Raw genomic sequence first — 19,967 nt, forward strand, 5'->3', positions numbered from 1 at the left:
TACACATATTCTCCCACACTCTGAAGGATAAAAATTATTATAACCTTCATTTTCCAGAGACATTTCTTCTCGGCCTCATAGGCCCAGATCTAAATATAGTCCAAGCATGTTAACATCCATGGGTCAAACCCAACAGATGAAGGGCAGCCAGACATGCTGCCCTTGTGGATACCTTTCAAGGAATTTTATATCATGTAGTTGGGATGCATTTCTCAAGAAAAATAGTGTTTTCATTTTATCAGGTAATAACTTGCCATTCTAATTAGAAATTTTTCTAACTATGTTTGATTTAATTAGTCTTCTATCACAATAGATTTCTAAATTTTAGTTATTGTATATAGCATATCCTCTACTGTAGTGGCATTTTAATTACATTTTAATAAATTAGGACCACTCAAAGGTCTGAGAGTAAAATAGTCACACTGTCTAGCCTTACACACCAGGTTATGATAATACACACCACTAATTCCAGTAGCCACAGTAGTTGCCATAGAAACCGGGTGGTGCATACCTTTAATCACAAATCACAGTTGTGCACACATTTAATCCCAGGCCTAGAAAGGATTATAAAACGGGAGGAAACAGCTCTCTACTACAGTCTCTTACTGAAATTCTGGAAGGCAGGAGATCAAGGTAAGAGTCAGAGGCTGGCAGTTTTGCTTTTCATACCTTCAGGTTGAGCCCCAGTTTCTGACCTTGAAATTTTTATTAATCATGCTTCACTCTACAGTATAGATTTCCACCTGATAGAAGGAAAAATTAAGGATATTGATTGGTGGAAGTTACTGCAAAAGTTTTTGTTTTATCTTATGAGATGCATGACATCATTTGTACATTTTTAGCCCCTAATCCCATTTGCTCTCCAAACACAGTGAAACTCTAAACTAGTGCAATTTAAACGTGTGGTTGCTCTAAAGTAAGTGTTTCTAGTCATGACTTTATTTTCTGGATTAAAAACATGCTTTCCAATTGTTTGATGAATGGTATATTTTTTAATTAATAGGCCTAAGAAATCCCTTAATTTCTGCTTTGACTTTCTATTAATCTAAGTGTTGTGATATCATGTTCATGTGTGTGTATATTCGTGTGTGTTTTCTGCTTGCATATGTATGTATACATGCAAGTGCATGTGTGTATGAGAGAGACAGACAGACAGACAGAGACAGACACACACATGGAAAGAGAGAGGAGGGGGGAGAGAAAGAGAGAGTATGTGCCCATACACACTCATATGTAGGCCAGAAGTCAATATCAGAGGTCTTCTTCTGCCATGTTCCACATTAATCTTTTTTAACAGGTCTCTCACTGTGTTTGGAGTTTGCTGTGTTGCTTAGAATGGAAGGCAGGCAAGTTCCCAGGATCTTTCCACTGAGAAACAGTGGTGGGATTAGAGACATTTTACATGGATCTTCATGCTTGGGTGACAAGTAATTTAAACACTGAACCATCTCCCCAGCTTCTGTGCCATTATTTCTTATGCATCTAAGTTGAAAACTCTGAAGTCATTGTCTTTTCAGTTTTAGGTCATTATAGTTTCTTAAATTTTCTTTCTACCATACTGAAATATCATGAACATTAGGCTTACTCCCATTGCTCATTTATGGTTTATTGATTTTTTGAGTGCCCACCACATTTGTTTACTCTCTCTTAGAGCATCATGTACTTGGAGATAAGAAAATTTTATTGGGAAAAGTCAATACTGCTTGGGCTCACACCGTGGGTCCTCTGTCCTCTAAGCAATATGGTGCAGAGGAAGATAATTTATCTTCAAGTATCAGCTCCTTGTACTTTTTTCAAAAGAAAGCAAAGGAAGAAAATATATCATATCTACTCTGCAGAAAAGTCTGGAGAAATAAGATGAGGTAAACAATTCATTATTTTTGTCTTCTTAAAAAATGTTTTGAGATTATAATATAGTTACCTTTCTCCTTTTCCTTTCCTCCCGAACCCTTCCATAATCATTTCTTTGTTCTCTTTCAAATTCATGGCTTCTTTTTTTTCAGTAACTCTTGTTTTTTTAATATGTACATATCTAAATATATTCTAAAATATAAGTTTTTCAGTCCATATAATGTTACTTGTATGTATGGGGATTAAAACAATAGACTTGAATTTAAAAAAGCAAACCAAAAATATAGCTGACTGGTCAACCTCCGTAAATGGAAGGGGATGGATGGAAAACCCATGATAACCATAGGGCACATCTGGGCTAGATCCAGGCCATCCCCAAATGTCTTTCTTCCCTTAAGCACCCTCACTAATAAAAGCTCCCTAGGCCTCATCCTACAAAAAGAACAACAAGCAACTAAACAGATAGTCAATAAACCAACTATTTGCAAATTATAACTAATTTGTAAGAATTGTTTTCTCAGAGCTGATTATTTGGTATTGAATAAACAATTAGTGTGCTCTTTCCTGGGGAAGATTATTTCTCTTGTTCTCTGCATTACTATTATTAACAAGTGCCCTTGTTAGACTCGCCAATAGATTCACCATTACCTATTAAAAATATGCCATGACTTATTGTACATCAAAAGGTCACAGTTGCACAATTTTGACTCTGTAAATGTCTTTTGGGTACACACAGCACATTCAGCTGTTAACAAAGTGTTTGGAGATTTGAGCCTGTCCAACAAAAGCAGCTTCTTATAATGGGGCTGGAGAGATGGCTCAGCAATTAATAAGAGTGTGTATAGCACTTCTAAGGGACCCAAGCTCTGTTCTCAGCACCTACATCAGGCTGCTCACAATACCCCATGATTCCAGAGCCAATGCATATGATCTAGGACCCACTCTTGCATGGCTTAAGCATACACACATGCATGCATGCACACACATGCATCTGCACACATATGCGCTGTCCCTCACACATGCATGCACACAGACCACAGTAGATATAAAAATAAGAATCTTACCTTTTCTACTACAAAAAGCTCCCAACAAGCAGAATCACATACGGTGTTGGTATTGGGTGAGTAATTATAACTGAGCAGCCGCGCTGGAAAGATAGATCTTAACATCAAATCTGATAATTATATTTATATTTTTCCAAATAATATAAGTTTCCAGAAACAGAAGTGCAAATTTCATTCTTTGCAGACATGACTAACCCTGTAATACCTAGCACAGACTTTTGTGTGTAGTTTTGAATGTAGTGAAATACATCAGTATCCTGACACAGTATCATTCAAAACACTAGAGCAACAAACCACTCTGTGTGATAACATCTCTTTATTCATTTTCTATGTAGTCTTGAACTTTTAATAGGATAAACCGCTATTCTCGTCAAATTTTTAACATTTTTTACCTTATCACTCAATTCAACTAGTCTCTATTAAACAGAGATTATATGCTTGATAGTGTTTTCCTCAGATCCTAAACATAGAAATGAAACCAAGGTCTATACTGTAGCATCTACAGCCTCACAACCCAATCTTTCTGTGGTGTTAGAACACCTAGTGGTTTATTAAAGGCATGGATCCCAGGCCCTAATCTAGGCCTCCTGAGTCACCATTGCATTTAGCAAGGCCCACGGGTGTTTTAATACACAGGCATGGGAGGCACTGGGCTCCACATAAGAATTCCTTGTATGTATAAGAGTATGTTTAAGAGATGCCTACAATCAAATCAGAGAATCAATAACATTGAGCTTCTTCATCAATTAAACATTTTAATATATCGATGAACTTCTGTAAAAGTTCCATTTAATATTGCTATAGAATATATTTTAAGGAAGGGATTATTTTAATTCTAAAGTGTATCATTTCAAGATAAAGAAATAAAAATATTAAGACTGTGTGAGGCCCTCTGCTTTGGGCCTTCTATTGATGTACTTTAGGGAGATTATATCAACAAATACTGCTATCTAAAATAAATGTCATTCATGAATTTTAGTGGCGACAAACTCTATTTAAGTAAAAGGAAACAAGTATTTGCCAGAACAAAAGACATTCATTCTTTCTCCACCTCGCGATTAAAACAGTTGTTGATCCATAAAGAGGCACCCATTTTTGATCCCCTTGTAATGCCAAGTGGAGTGATCTATAAAAATGGTCTTCAATTATTCTCATGAGCCATATTAGAAGCAAAAGCAGGTAATCTGGAAAGTATGAACTGAAGGCATAGAAGGCAAAACAGAAACTTAATCCAAGCTGTGGCTAGGTAGGCTGGATGAGAAAGCTGGAGGCACCACCCAAAACCCTGCAGCAGAACAACCTCCAGGTATGAAGGAACATCAGTCCAGGTGCCCAGTGGTCACTGACAGTGCAGGAACACAGAGAGAAAAGGAACACCATGTGTCAATGACTCTACAGGCATGTTTCATTTCATGTGCTTACAAAAATGCCATGTCAAGAAGGTTCCTATGGCATTCCGGCAGCTGTGCAACCACCATTGAATTCTGGTATGGCAGAGGAGTCTCTAAGGCACTTTATGCTAATGACAAATGCATTATAATATGTTCTAATTAAACCTCATTTCAACACTTGTTATCAGGGGAAGCAAAGTGCTTCCTCCTCTGCCTTCTCCCTGCTTAAAGATGCCGTGCTCCACTCTTGAACAAGCTTTTCGCAGCAGTCAGGGCACCAAGAGATGCAAGAGATGAACATTTTTAGTTTGTCTTGTATATTTAAAATTTATAATTGGAAAATTTATAATTGGAAATGTGGTATTTCCTAGACTAAGAGTCATAAAATCAAATCAGCAATGAATGAGGACAAACATAGAACCCCACGGTGACCGTGAAACAGCCTCTGTCCAAGAATAACACGCTAAAAGGCAAGTGCTTTACACCCCTTAAACCTTCCTAAGCTTTCAACACTTTTTTTTTTTATTTTGCACTTCTTTAAGGAAAACCCCTGTCTATATATCAACGCAAGGACTTTCTGTCCCCTTGGGTCACCTGGTTTCCTTATTTATATATTGATTTAAGACCTGGCTGAAATGGAATGACTACATGACAGGTAGAATGTCTTTCAACAAACTTAACCAGGCACCAACACTGCTAAATTATCCCCAGAGTTCATATGGAAGTCTGTTGCTCTTGTGAACAGATGAGGGGTAAACGACTTATACAAGGTTTTTTCCACACTCTATTGTTGTGAAAGAACAAGTGTGGAATTGTATATTGGCATTCTGCATAGTGAAGATAAATGTTCCTGTTCCTAAATTTACGCTTTTGCCTGAAAGAGGTTAGCACATCTAATTCTATGACCCAAACATGCTTTTCCTCACCTCTTGGCTTTCTTGTGGCTATCCCTCTGCATCCAAACTCGATTTTTCAAGGTCCAGTGCAAGTCTTCCTCCTTCAGAAAAGCCTTCCTGAAGCCATCCTGAAACTGGTAAATCAAACACAAGGTTATATGGAAGAAGAGGAGGATGCTGGGGAGGCTAACTGGAGGATTTTCAATAAGGATTTCTTCATTTTTATTATGATAAAACTAAAGAACAAAATGTCAGATAAGAACATGAGATAGTTCCCACAGCCGTGATGCATCTGCCGTCATCTGTTCTGGCCTGCAAAAGGCAGCACCGACTTCTCGCCCGCCTATTCTCCTCCTGCCACTCTTTCCCTCTCTATTCTGATCTTTCACATTTGTTGATCCATTCTGGCCATCTAAATATAAACTTTGGCTCTTGGACCAAATGCTCCTTCCAGTTGGGTAGCCGATTAGCAACATTCACAGAATTCTCGTAACATTGTCCACTATATTTAATTGCTATTTTGCTGTTATTAGGTAGTTAATTAGAGAGTAGGGACCTTCTCCTCAACCACCTATGTGCATGGTCATCACAAGTCCATTGCGTATGAGAGAGTGAAACAAGGGCTTCTGTAAAATAATGATGTAACGATTTGCCTTGACTTCCTCTGTGTGTGTGTGTGTGTGCCTGCGTGTGTGTACATATGCATGCACACAAGCACTCTATTACAATTGTGGAAGCTAAGGTTTGATTTTAAGTGTTTTCTCTGCTCACTGCCTATTTTATACTTTTGAGATTCCTCTCACTGAACCTGGAATGCTCTGGTATCAGGCAGAGCTGGGATCTCTTTCCCAGCACTGGTGTTACAGCCCTGCCATGCCCAGATCTGTATGTGGATCTGAGTTCAGATCTGAGCTCCAGAGCCACTCTCTGCCTCTTGAACACCTTAGCTAGCCCCTGACTTCTTTACAATCATAAAAGCTTAAGATTGGGAGGAATCTACTATGAAGATTTTGAAAGATGTAAAGCGATTTTCACACAATATCACATTTGCTTCCTGCCAAATGTCTACCTGCTGATCAAAGTTAGTCATCTCTTAGAAAATAAGGAATATGGTCTAAAAAGCTCCAATGTTTGCATAAGTTTGCACCTGTGCTGGAACAAAATTAGAAGCCCAGAATTGTAACCCCTGTTCTAGTGATCATTCTACTTTGTCACTTTGAATTAGCACATTTGAAAAAAATATAGAATATAAAAACCTCAGGCATATGATTTCATATTTATATGGTTTCTATATTGGCTACTGCAAAGCAGAATTTTTAACCAGACCGCTTCTTAAGAGATTTGCATAATTCATACTATTTTCCATATACAAAGTGAACATCCAGTTCAGAAAACGAAATTTAAAAATAACTAATCTGAATGCGCACTCCATGCTTTAATCTCCATGTGTCTTCTGATGAGGGAAAGCAGTCTGAGAGAATTATATGGTGTCTCGTAGATGTCACCCAGAACAAGAGCACGTCCTTTGCAGCTGACCAGAGGAATTCCAGAAGCAGCAAGCCAGTCTTATCTTTCCCCCCTGACCTCTTGCCGGTATTTCTGACATCCAACTATCTCCCCTGGCATCTGCTCAAAAGGACCATCTGGGCTTTGTATTCATGTCCTACTTGGGATGACTCCCGCTGCTCTCTGGATTCTTGCACCATTTTATGGTCTCCTCCCCCTACATCACCAATTTACCTTTTTGCCAATGTCTTAAAGATAGCTTAACTCCTGGCCTATACCGAAATTCCTAACCTGAAATTCCAGACCTCTGGATTTGATACCTGACTGGCTCTGTTGCCTGGCAAAGTCGGAGTTTCAATGTGGATGGTGTAAATGAGCTTCATATTCATTTGTTTGAGACAGCAGACAAATCTGTGCAGAACTCCTAGGACAAAGAACAGAATAGCAAATATCTAGAGATAGGTGTCCTGATACTGTCTTCATTCTTCCTGTATCTCAGGTGCAATGGTTGCCTAGAAACAAGGCACATGCCCACAGGACCAGTACTGTAGACACTCCAGTGCTCATCAACAGCAGAACTTTGTCATTTCGTCTGTGAGCCAGGATATTAATGAAGTAGCTGAATGGAAACTGTGGCTCTCAATGATGCAAAACCTGTTAAGCCACCACATTAGCAGAAGAATAAATGGCTAACTGGTCTGAGACCTGTATTACTCCTCTGTCAGCAGAAGCATTCTGATGGTGTTGTTGAAGACAGTAAAGGCATGAATGGGTAAGGTTTTGTCATTGCTTTCAACTAATTATTAATGTTTTCAAAAACATAAGACAAAGTTATTGTCTAATGATTTTTAGTTAATATTTGGAAATAAAAGTTCTAGTTAGAATTCACAAGAGGGAGGCAAAATGAGGGTAGAGAATTAACTGATGGACTTTATGATACAGCCTACCTATCTATCCTTAATGAAAGTATATGGCAGCTCATGTAACTGAAATCACAAAACAGCATTTGTAGGGAAGAAGAAATTTGCAGGGCAGGGTGGAAAAACTTGTTTCTTTCTCAGTGCGTATTACCTGTTCATCTGCAGAATCATCTCAAAAGAATTTTCTGACAATGTGGAGGCCCAAAAGTGTGAGCCTATTTTCATGTTGAGCAAAGGTCAAAGAGTTGGAACTTACCCCCTATTCCTTCAAGGTCATTGTGTTTCTACCTCCAACAAAGGTCCCATCTAGATTTAGATTAAAGAGTTTTGCTCTCTCAAGGTTATTGTCAACAGGTGTGGCTAATATATCCAGACCTTGTATTTCAGGAATATTGAAGTAGATGTGTTTCTACCTCAAACAAAAGTCTATGGCTCCAACTAAGGGTCCAGTTCCTTTAAGGAGATAGAATTGGATTCCACCCAGGGAGTGATTTGCATACAGAATGTTTTGGTCTAGGATGTGAGCGTGACTTGTTTTGTTCTAGCAACAAAATGTTCAACTATGGATGTTGCCTGCGAACTTCAACTAGTCTGTCCATTTCCTTGTATCATGTTAATGTAGTTTTTTTTTATCTTACTCCTATCTCTTGGGGTCAGGGCTATTTTAAGGAGTTGAAAATTAATCACGGGTGATTTCAGTATTTACTAGAACTTCCTCCCAGTACTATTCTATATGTTTCTGTCTTATTATTTTTAAATATGTCTACTATATTTCTAAATCCCAATGTGTCTACCATGGCCAGAGGTATTTTTGCGAGACTGTTTTCCAACCTACAAGGATGATTCAGGTAGAACTTTGCAGGTTTTGGAGTCTTTCTACCAATGAGGGGAAATCTGAAGGCTGTTATTAACAATTGTTTTTAAAAAAAAAGCTTTTTCAAGAGCTTTTCAGTAGGTACCTCTTTTACCTAAAACTGAATGAGAGGTATCAGTCATATGATGAATGTTTTAAAGTTTTTCTTTCATGGAAATTTATTCTCATTCTCTCATGGGAAAGATCAACTTTGTTCTTGAATTAAATAAGGAATTAGTTAGGCTTCCTCTGGCACCAGATATCTGGGTTCTTAGAAGTCAATATGAAATGAAGGACAATAACTTGTAACTTCCATACCAGCTGGTGGTTCTCAATTCTTAGTGCATTTCCTAAATTTTATAGATGTATGTAAATGTGTGTATATACATGCATACTTATTAGCATTCTAGGAATTAAGCTGATTGAATAACCCTGGGGCAGTTTATTTTGATATGCCTTAATGTTAAACAACTGCCCTAAACTTTCTCATCCCTCAATTTCCTGAAGTATATGTAATATGCTAGATGCCAAGCCAAGTTAATGTCCTCTACAAATTAATGTTTTCTTGGAATAATAATGAGAAAGTGGTTGGAAATGAACAAACCTCCCAACAAAACTGCTAATTGTATGAGAACTCAAGCTCCTCCTTTCCACATTGGTAGCAAACAACTATAAAAGCCCAAAGGAGGGGAAAGTACTGAACAGAACTCAGAACAAAGAACACAAATACTGAATTATGGAGGCCAGAAACCCCAGGCTCTTAGTCCAAAAGAGAAGAAATATCACTTACTGAGGCCATGTTTGTATTCTCTTCATTGACTTTAGAAATAGCAGGTAAGGTTAATTAGCTATGTGTCCTGAAAAGGTGAAAACACACGAACAAACAATACAATGCTACCTTTTTCATTTTTATCCACTCAAGAATCATTATAAGTAACACATATTATGGATTCTGAATGCATTTAAAGAGTTTAGCCTTTAACAGTGTGTTGTCAAGTTTCTGAAATGAAATACTTTTTACTGACTTCTGATGGCAACCTTAAGCTGGTCCATCTATACCCTAGCCTATGACCTTGTAAATATTTTTTTCAAGTGGGAGACTATGCAATTTTTATAAAAAAGGAAGAGAAATTTTGTATTTGTAGCTTCAGGTTTTAAGTATTTATTTGCCCTATGTTGGTGACATAAAGTTCACATTTTCACGCAGCCCATTGTTGAGGGAAACTCATCTGGGTTCTTTCATGCGTGAACAAGGATATATGTTTCTAGAATAGCTTCAGAGAAATGGATGGTTCCTAGATGACATGTGACCTTTTGAGTACGAAAAGATTTCCAGGGACTTAAAAGTATGTTGTACCAGCTACGTTCAAATATTCTATCTTGTGCTCCAGGATGTTAGGGTCAACTTGATAACACTGAACTTCTTAAGAGGCAGGTTGTGAGAAGAACACAGCATCTTCAGTTCTGAAGGAGCTCAATCTTCGCTAACAGTCTCCAAAACTTTATTCCTTGCTAAAAATAGCTTAACGACTGACAATTATTGTCTATGTGACGTATGTGCTACTTATTTTGTGAGAGCAACTTATTTGTCCATATTGTATGATTTACTATGGTGTTATCTGAGCAATTACAAAGGAATTAAAGTCAAATCTTATTGGTACTTCTTGCAATGAGGAAGGTACTTTTACAGAATGCAGAGTCCTCCTCTGGTTCTCCTCCAACTCTTGGTCTCTGTCAAAATGAGGAGTTTTCCCTTTAAAGCATGAGTATAACTCTTATTTCATAGCATCATTTTTTTCTCTTATCTCGCTTGAACTAGGGAGACAAAGGCTTTAATATCTAGTCTCTTTTGTTTTGAGCATTACCTTGGTGCCATTGCCACTGTCCAATGCATTGCAAGACTATCAACAACTGTGTCTTATCAGACTTTTCAAAAAGCAAAACTTAGCTGTCACTTTCCATGCTATATTTCTTGAATTCAATGCTATTACTCATCATCAAGTTCAGCACTGATCTATTGAAGCTGGGACTTGTCTGTTTTTAGTATATAATCATGCTAAAAACAATCTAAAGCAACAGTACATACACACACACACACATATGCTATATATAAAGTCATCCAGTAGTCTTTATGTGGGTAAGAAATCTGAAAGCAACTTACCTCAGTGGTTCTGGCATGCTTCTGACTAGATTTTGAATGTATCCTTTGAAAGCTTGTGTGTTGGAGAACGAATACACAAATTAATATGTTAATGTTTTTGGGAGTGGGAGCCTCCTGACCCTAGTGACTTTACAAGAAGAGGGAAATGATTAAAGCTAGAATATTTCTCTATCTCCCAAGGCGGCATCTGTTACTACATAATGATGCAGTTAGGAGGAGCTGTCAGTTCCATAGTCCAGATCCTCCCATATTAATTAACTGATTGTTTCTTATAATTTTTCCAACCTATACTAAGAAAACAGCAACAAGAAATAAACTGAGATTGTCTCTCTTGACAATGCAGTCAAGTTGAGAACTGGAGCTATATCAGCTGATGGCTGGACAGAAACATGAGGACCTACTTCCAGCATAGTAACTCACATGCCCTGGCAGTCTGATGATGGCTATGGGCAAATGCTGCAGGTCCTCACGGTGGCAACCTTCCCTCAGAGCTGTTTGCATGTCTGCTTGCTATGATAGTTTTGCCTGGAGTAAGTGAAATGTGGCAGAGAAAGGTAAAAACCATGTGTATTTTACAACCTAGCTTGGGAGTCTTAAGTCGTATGTTTTCATTCCAGAAACAACCATTTTGTTGTGTGAGTCACTCACTCAACACTACAGGGTGTAAACAAATATGTGAGTGCCAGGAAGTGAGCTAAGCAGTGGACATCTTAGAGGCAGCTTCTACAACATTCTTTTCCTTCCTCCTCTAAGACCCTGAGCCAGACACTGCAATGTGTGCTTTGAATGATGAACCTAGAGGTCCAGTATTTTACTAGAGAACATTTGAATAGCAGAAAATATTACTTGCAATTATATTGTAACTGAGTAGCATCTTTTTATGGCATATTTCTATGTTCACCCAGGATGCAAAATAACACATGACGCCACCTAGGACTTACTGGTCCTCCCATGGATCTGTTTTGCTTATTTAGAACAAGAAGGAGTAAGTTCCCCTAAAAGTAGAACTTGCAGCACCATAAGTTTCAAGAATATGCAGATTAGAAATTTTTTATTTCTTTTCAATAAAGATAAATCTATGTTCTTAATATGAAAATCCTTTGGCTTCTGAACTGTTAGAATAATCTAAATGCACGTGTCCTGAATATGTGACTAAATAGCACACTGAATGTGTTTGTTTAATGAAGACTTTGTTTGGCTCAGCACTTGTCCATATGGAGGAAGGAAAAAAAAAAGATATTTAGTGCAGTCAAAAGGACTCAATGGTGAAATACTAAAGTAATTCTCTTGGACTTGGGTCAGGATAACAATTGCTGCAATTATCATTTCTATGCAAATTTCACTTAAAACTATCCAATGTGACAAGACAAGACAAAAGGCATACTGGTCAGGTATCAGTTCTGTCTCCACATACTAGCAACGAAGAATTGAATTTTTAAAATATCATTTCAAATAGTACCTAAAATGTCGTGTGCTATGAGTAAATCTAGTAAGGCAAGGTTTCAATTCTGAATACTAAAATTAAATATTGAAATTAAGACAGATACAATACTTTAAATAATTCTGTTATCCCCAACTTGATCTATAAATGTGTGAAATCTAAACCAAAATTTTGGCAATTATTTTTGTCCAAGCTGACAGATGTGAGGAGTCAAGAATAGCCAAGCAGCCATCTTGAAAGGAGGACAAAGCTGGGAAACTTATGCCACCAGACAGAAAGCCCGTCACAGGCTGTGCTGATTAAGATAGCGAAGGTGTGGGGTTAGCACAGGAGAAACAGCTGGGCTTGGGAAAGAACAGAGAGCCCAGAAACAGACCCTACACATATGGCACCTAATTTTTTACAAAGATAACATTTTGGTACCATAGGGAAGAGCGGTTATTTTAATAAGCAGTGAAAGTCTGGATCCCATCTTCCTACCTTACACAAAAAATAAATTACATGGATTTCATAGGCAAAATTGTAAACTGTTAAAGCTTTTAGCCGGCCTAAGAGGAAAGATTTTTTTAACATAATATATAAACCAAAATCCATAAATAAAATTATAAGATTTGGACTTTCCTAAATACAAGCTTTCTATGTTTCCAAATATACTACTAAGGTAATAAAAAAATGTAATCCAAACACTCATAAAATATCATTTCAATAGGTTCAGACACCAACAAAAACCGCTGTACTTACAGCGTGTCTTTTAAGAACACAATACTGCAAATGCAGAAAATAGAAGAAAAATATCAGGGAAAAAATATGAATGAGAAGAAAGTGTCAAATAACCGAAAACCATCTGAAAACCATCTACTGGTGATCAAGGAAAATAACATTTAAGACATATGTAGTCTGACACAAAGGTTTTAAATGGCTAAATGGTTGAAAGCTTCAAGTTTGGGCAAGACTCCCAGTGATGAGACTCCCAGACCTGCATAAGTTTTTCTCACAGTCTCTCCTAGAGCTGGGTAAATTCACATCTACGAGTTTCCTCTTTCACTTCCAGGGATATGTCTGATTGTGATACACCCATGTATGTGATAGACCCAAAGACTAATACTAAATGACAAAGGTGGCATTACTCATAGAAGACACAAAGTAAAAATTACCTGTGTGACATAGCCAATAAAACATCATGGTATAATGGCACATTCCCATAAGGAAATACTAAAGAGAAATGTCAATAGGCCATACACAAGCAGCCTCAATCTAGTAACTTGATAATATACAGAGGTGATTCAAGTGCCCAGACATGAGCAACATTGGCTGTTCTTCCTAATTGTGCAGTCAGAGGTGACTCATAAAATCAAGCATAGTGGGTGCACTCATACCACGGAAACAAAAAAAAAAAACTGCTATGAAGTAGCAATTATTTTCTTTGTGCCTTCTCCCTTCCAGAAGAGTGGCTTAGGTGCTTAACACTGGATGAATTTTTCTAGTGTATGTTGAGTAAATTAATGTAGTCGATGAATAAACACATGCTGTGCACATTCATACTATAAAGTATTAGTGTGGTACTCAGAGGAACAGATGGCTAGGAGGCTGCATAAGAAGCTTCTAGAATATTGAGCTAACCTTCCATTTGACCTGAGATACAATTGAGCAGGCATTTGAAATGTCAATACATCTATTTGAGGTATCTATGCTTCCATGATGTATATTCAAAGGTATACCTGCAGGCATGTGTATCAGTCTCTTAAATGCCTAAAGTCATTTCATTCTTGATGTGATGTCTTAATTCATAGCAAACTTTCTCCAAGTAACCTTACAGGAAATATTTTAAGCTTTAAGACACTAATAAACTTAGTCAATATTGTCTTTGTGGCAGCTAAAACAGTCACAAGCCATATGTAAGCCAATAAGCATAATTGTGCGCTAATAAAACTCTACTTACAAAATTAAGTAGTTTTATAGATTGTATTTGCAGCCTTGATTAGTTAAACAACTCCTGTGCCAGATGATTTCTAACGAAATTTAGTATGGACTGATTAGAGAATATCCTCACGATGGTATAATCCAGCTCTTTTTCGTGAGAGAAAGAGGAGAGATGGCCTGATCACATCAGTGCACTTGGCCACGAGTGGGCTGGCATCTGACATCTCATATGGAAGCCTCTCCAAGCTGCCATAGGCCCCACTTGCTCTCTCCTAATCATCTGAATCTCTGGGTAGTAAATACACATTTTGTATGAAAAAGCTTAATGGACTCCCATGTTTCTTAGTGTTTCTGGTGTCAGGTAAAAATACGAATCAAAAATCGTGCATCTTAAACTATAGTATTCCATCCCTTATATCTGAAAATGGGAGAAAATGGATATCATGGCTGTTTTCTTTTTAAAATAACTAGAAAGAGAAGTCAAGTCCATAGAGAAACTGTGTAGATCCACCTTCCCAGAAGATATTTATTCAAAATTACAAGGAGAACATTATAGTCCTTGCAGGAAAATAAGGATACACAGGAGTTGGACTACTAAAGTCCAACCATCCCAGCAGAGAAGAAATCTGTAAGCATCACTGGGTCTGCTCAGGCAGATGTCACATTTGTCATTGGGGTAGATATTAACCAGATCGAAACCTAACGGGATATGTCGTAGACATACTGTGCAAGGGGTAGTGTGAGAAGACACAAATTGCAAAGAAAGCCTGTTAGTTAAGTCACACTTAAAGCGCTCAATGCAGAACTCGCAGCAAGTGCATAGAGATTCTCATGAGTACACGGAGAGAGATGTCTCCCCTGCAGAAGCCTAATGCATAACATTAGAGAGCAAATACACAGATGGGAATAAACAGAAGCATCTTGGAAAGTAAAAGCAGATGTTGTCATTCCCTTGTGCATTTTAATACACTGGGAACTTGACTTCTGGAGGTATGTGGTCATTGGAACAAAACTGGAACCCTAGTGCTATAAATATATTACCATACTAGAAAGTCCTTTGTTTTCCATTCCACATCCATTGAACCACATCTGATCAAGTGTATGAGAGAATACAGCAAGGACCACTGTTGCAGGGTGAGGGCCGCTTGTTTGTCCCGGCCACCCAGCTAGCTTAGCCCCAAAATAACCACACAGAAACTCTGTTCAATAAATCACTGCTTGGCTTTTTAGCTCTAATATCTTATTGGCTAACTCTTACACTTTAGTTTCGCCCATTTCTATTAATCTATGTATCACCACGTGGCAGTGGCTTACCCGGAAAGATTCAGCATGTCTGATTCTGGAGGCTCCATGGTGTCTCTCCCTTACTCCACCTTTCTTCCTCCCAGCATTCAGTTTTTTCTTCCCCTCCTACCTAAGTTCTGCCCTATCAACTAGGCCAAAGCAGTTTCTTTATTCATTAGCCAATGAAAGCAATACACAAACAGAAGGACCTCCTACACCAGATCACAGTAAAATGACTTTGGGGGTCCGGTCGTCTTTGGAAGGAAATGCTTCCAGCTTTTCATAAAATTGCATCTGTGTGTCTTGCATATGGACTATATGCTCTGTGTCTGGGGACACCAACACAACTGTACGTAATTACCAACCCAATAATAAGGGAACTATTAATTATTGGCCTCTAACTGCTCTAATCTTCCTTGAGTATTTTTCCTCTCCATATGCCAAAAGATAAACTAAAAACTGCTAATGAGCTTTATAAATCACTCTTACATAATTAACAATGTAGTGCCCTCAGGGAATCACTCTAAGGTCCATGCTTCAGTTTCTGTTGGTTTTATACTCAACCCTGTGTGACAGAATTTGGAGTGTGAGAGCAGAGAATTGGTGAGGCCTTGAAAGAGACATGAAGAATCAGCTGATCTCAGGAGCATCACCCAGGTCTAGGACAGTCTGAGGTCTTCAGTCTGTATCATAGTGTGATACTGTGGGCCAGCAGACAGACAGTACAGCTCAGCTGCCTCCATGCATAATGTCTCTATGCCTTGCCCTGTGAAAGCAGTCTCCCTTTAGCTTCTAGTGTATGGTGTGTGTGTGTGTGTACATATGTGTGTGCATGTGTGTGCATAACTAGATGTCCCTGTAGAGTGTCTTCCTCGGTCACTTGTTTATCTGTTTGCTTCCTTTTTTTTTTTTTTTTTTTTTTTTTTTTTGAAATACAGTGTTGTGCTCTGCTCCTAAAGCTCAATCAATTGGTTCAACCGGCTGGCCAATAAGCTTGAAGGAACTGCTTGTCTCCGTCCTCTTCACACTGAACACCAGGCTTACATACTCATGCCACCTTGCCCAGCTTTTATGAGTGTGGAGGACCAACCCTTCTTACTAACTGAGTCATCTTCAGTCTCCTCCCAGTAGCTGAGGCTGAGTCTTTTCAGTATATCTTTTCGGCCCAGTTGCTCTCACCCCTCACTTCTGAAGCAAAGGGACACTTGACTCTTGCCCCAGCGGAGCCAGTGTAGGTTTGTTGGTTATCAATGTGATATCTCCTATATGGCTACAATGGATACTTGGGTCTGGTGGGGACTGTCAAAAGAAATCTTGAGTTTTCCCCACACAGTGTGTTACAATTAAACATTTGTTTTATATCAGTGATAAAACAGTGAGCAAGTTTTGTGGTTTAATACCTACTCTTAAGCAGAGGTATTTTTCTAGTTAACTCTAGAGGGAAAAAAGCCCACTGTAGCAATTAGTGTACTCAAGAGTTTGGGAAGAGATTCTGAAAATCTCCAGAAGTTACAACAGGGGGAATTAGAATCTATTATAGCAAGCTGGACTCTTGAGAAAAGTATCTGTGGTTGATTGTGTATTGTTTTCTTGTCTTTGGCTTCTCTTTCTTCTACTAACTGAGCTGTAGAAGGAAAGGGGACAAAAGGAAAAGCAGAATAATTCCCATTGGCCGGCACTGCTATTGGCTGGTACTGGCTTCCTCTGGCTGCAGCAGCTGTTGAAAGCCTCTTGTGCGCATTTTTGTCTTCCTGACTCTTTGGCTGGCCAGTCTGGATACAGCACCCCCTCCCCATTCAGGAAAGACTAACTTGGCTTCCTCTTCACCAGTTGACCTCTTGTTCTTCCTGCACAGATGTTCTGCCCTCCAGCCAAAGACCTCATGAGTACTACCCATTTGAAAGTGGACCCAGGCTAACCTTGCGAACAAAACAGTCCACATCTGGTTTTGAAGAATTTAAGACTTTTGATCATCTCTCAGTGGGAGTACAGTCTTTTCTCCCAGCAACCTTCTCCACTTGCTGGCTTCTTCAGGCCACCACTTCTAATTTTACTGATATTAAACATCTGTCTTCCAAGCATCTTGAAGAAACTCAGTTTGAAATTAGCCATTTCATTGTTGATATCAGCATTGGGTATTTAGGGCTGGGAAGGACTAGAGAACAAACCCAGAACTTTGTACATGTGAAGCACATTTTGTACAATCGAGACACACCCCCAATCTTGGAACTTTTTTCTTTTTACTTTTGAAACTATTCAAGGTCCACCTGGCTCAAAATGCCTTAAATTTATATTCCAGTTGTTCCTCTGTGTGTGGTTTCCACCAACCAGTGGTTGAGAAAAACCTTTCCTGGGTGTGTGGCCTGGGAATGCATTTCACCAGGTGGAAAAGCCGGCTGCCTCTTCCTTAACACTAGTGCATCATCAGCTACCGCAGACTAGCCCATTTCTGCAGCCCTCTAGCCAGTGAACTAGCAGAGTTCTAAAGACAAAAACTTTATCTGACCACTGCTCTACCGTTTTCAGCAGTATTGCACATACATCAAGGTAGGTGACACCACCTCCACCTGAGTCAAAATACTTAGGTAAGGTACGTGGCTTAGGATATGAGAAAGGATTAATTTCCACAAACAGATACACAGATCTCTGCTATTGAGAATCTGCAGGACGGGAGCACAGCTATGGAGAAAAGTAGATCAGGAGAAAAAGTTGACCAAGTGATCTAACACCCTGGGGACAATAAATATGGGTTAATGAAGTGCATAAATGAATGGATGACCCAAATATTTGTTCACTAGAACTTTTCATGTCCGTGGCTATTATGTTACTTTTTCTGGGATATGAGAACAAGAGTCAGTTCGCCCCAGACAGGACGCCAATGAGAAACAAAAGCAGTTGTACCTAAATCTAGGTTAGTGAACCGGTAAGTTTAGTAAGTTTACTCACAGAAGCGTAGCTAAGGTGTTACTTATGGGAGCATGGGCTGACTTTTATTGACAGTTTCGATGTCAATAAATCCACTGCAGAATAGGGATCAATACACGATAGTTACATCCCTAAGTTTCCTGAAGTAAGTGAAATGGAAAAGAATGCTGTCTTCCCAAGTCATTGCTTCCTCTTGTTGTAACCTTGGAGGGAGACCCCACAAATCTTCTGTCTGAGCTTACTACACCTAGTAAGTTCCATTACATCCTTGAATATTACTCTAACTCAGAGGTTGGTGTGGTTCAGACCATAGTCACACATTGTCTGGAGGCCCAAAAGTAGAACAGACACAATGAAGACAGTTCTTCCACTCCCCAGGGATTTCTACTTTTATTTATTTTATTTGTTACCTTTGGTTTTTCTAGAAAGGATTTCTCTGTGTATTACCTCTGGCAGTCCTGGAAATGAACTATGGTAGCACACGCCTTTAATTGTAGCCCTCGGGAGGCAGAGGCAAGTGAATGTCTGTGAGTCCGAGGCCAACCTGGTCTACAGAGTGAATTCCAGGATAGGCAGGGATATACAGAGAAAGCAGGTCTCAAACAACAATAATCAAAGTACAAACAAACAAAAAGTTTAAAGATCAGGAACTTAACAAGCTCTGATTAGTGATTCAGAAGTGGCCACAGGGATTTTTTTTTAAATGACTGAGAGAGGGAAAACCTTGGGTGGACATGCTCAAAAAACAATCACCAGTCACCCACAGGGACCAATGAATATGTGATAAGTCTCAGGTAACTGAACAAATGTCAATATAGAAAGAAAGATGACAATGGCAAAGCCAACTGCCCCTCTGAACCTTGACTCGGGACAGCTGCCATGCAATTAGAAGACTTGTTTAGGGAATTGTAATATTTTGTTTGCCGCTAACACTCTTGTTAAGGATAGTCACCCCAACAGTAGGTCACCTGCTGCTGGTTCAAGAAAGCTGCTTCCCAGAGGTGACTCTTGCAAGCACTTCATCCATTTTTTCCCTGACCATGCTGAATGCTTAATCAGTGGACTGTCAAAAGTTGCTTTTCATTGGAGAAATCAGTAGTTTTAAAAAGAAAATAGCATAATGAGTGGTAGAAATGTATTTTCTCTGGTAACTGTCACTATGGTACAGGGTAGGGATGGGATGTGCTTTCTCTGGCAATGGTCACTATAGTACAGGGTAGAGATGTACTTTCTCTGGTAACTGTCACTGTAGTACAGGGTAGAGCTGTACTTTCTCTGGCAATGGTCACTATAGTACAGGGTAGGGATGTGCTTTCTCTGGTAACAGTCACTGTAGTACAGGGTAGAGCTGTACTTTCTCTGGCAGTGGTCACTATAGTACAGGGTGGGGATGTGCTTTCTCTGGCAATGGCCACTATAGTACAGGGTAGAGATGTACTTTCTCTGGTAACAGTCACTGTAGTACAGGGTAGAGCTGTACTTTCTCTGGCAGAATTTCATTGTATACATGTTCTACATTTTTTTTATGCATCTGTCAATTGAAGGACATTTGGATTCTTTTCATTTCCCAGTTGCTGTGAATAGAGTAGCAATGAACAAGTGTGAGAGGTATTTGTCAAGTAGAATGTCAGTTCCATTGGACATACGCCAAGGAGTGGTATAGCTGGGTCATGTGGTGGATTTAATTTTAGTTTTTGAGGCTTCTCCAGACCAATTTACAGGCTGGCTATGCCAGATTGCATTCCCACAAATGGT

Source organism: Alexandromys fortis, unplaced genomic scaffold (assembly GCF_014885135.2).
Source record: "Alexandromys fortis isolate MF-2015 unplaced genomic scaffold, M_Fortis_MF-2015_v1.1 scaffold_14, whole genome shotgun sequence".
NCBI lineage: Eukaryota > Metazoa > Chordata > Mammalia > Rodentia > Cricetidae > Alexandromys > Alexandromys fortis.